At 49.1% G+C, this 346-nt stretch overlaps 1 protein-coding gene across 1 annotated transcript in view; it reads right to left on the minus strand.

Annotated features, from left to right (window-relative positions):
• The window catches only part of NEURL4 (neuralized E3 ubiquitin protein ligase 4), a 12,455-nt gene that overhangs the window by 11,064 nt on the left and 1,045 nt on the right, over positions 1-346 (minus strand). The window lies entirely within an intron of this gene.

Genomic DNA, 346 nt, shown 5'->3' on the forward strand with positions numbered 1-346 from the left:
CTTCCCACCTCTCAGACAGCTTAACTGGCTTTTCCCTCTTGAGATATGAGACGCTAATCCAGAGATGCTGTCTCACAAGACATTCTTCTGGACTGTCTCAGGGATTGTTTGGTCTGCTCTGCCTAGCAACTCAGCTCTGTACTCAGGTTGTTCAGTGTCTACAATATCAGCCCTTTTCCCATCATGCTGGCTAAATTCCCTGGCTCCAGCCTCCTTGCTTCCTCTAACTTCGCTGGTCTCTGTGGCTCAACCACCCCAAATCACAGTTCTCCGCACCCATATTCTCTGATCTTGTAAATTACTCTCTGCTCCCGGCTTAATTCTCTCCTAGTCTCTGGCTCCACTC

This window comes from Pteropus alecto, unplaced genomic scaffold (assembly GCF_000325575.1).
Source record: "Pteropus alecto unplaced genomic scaffold, ASM32557v1 scaffold398, whole genome shotgun sequence".
In the NCBI taxonomy this organism is placed as follows: domain Eukaryota; kingdom Metazoa; phylum Chordata; class Mammalia; order Chiroptera; family Pteropodidae; genus Pteropus; species Pteropus alecto.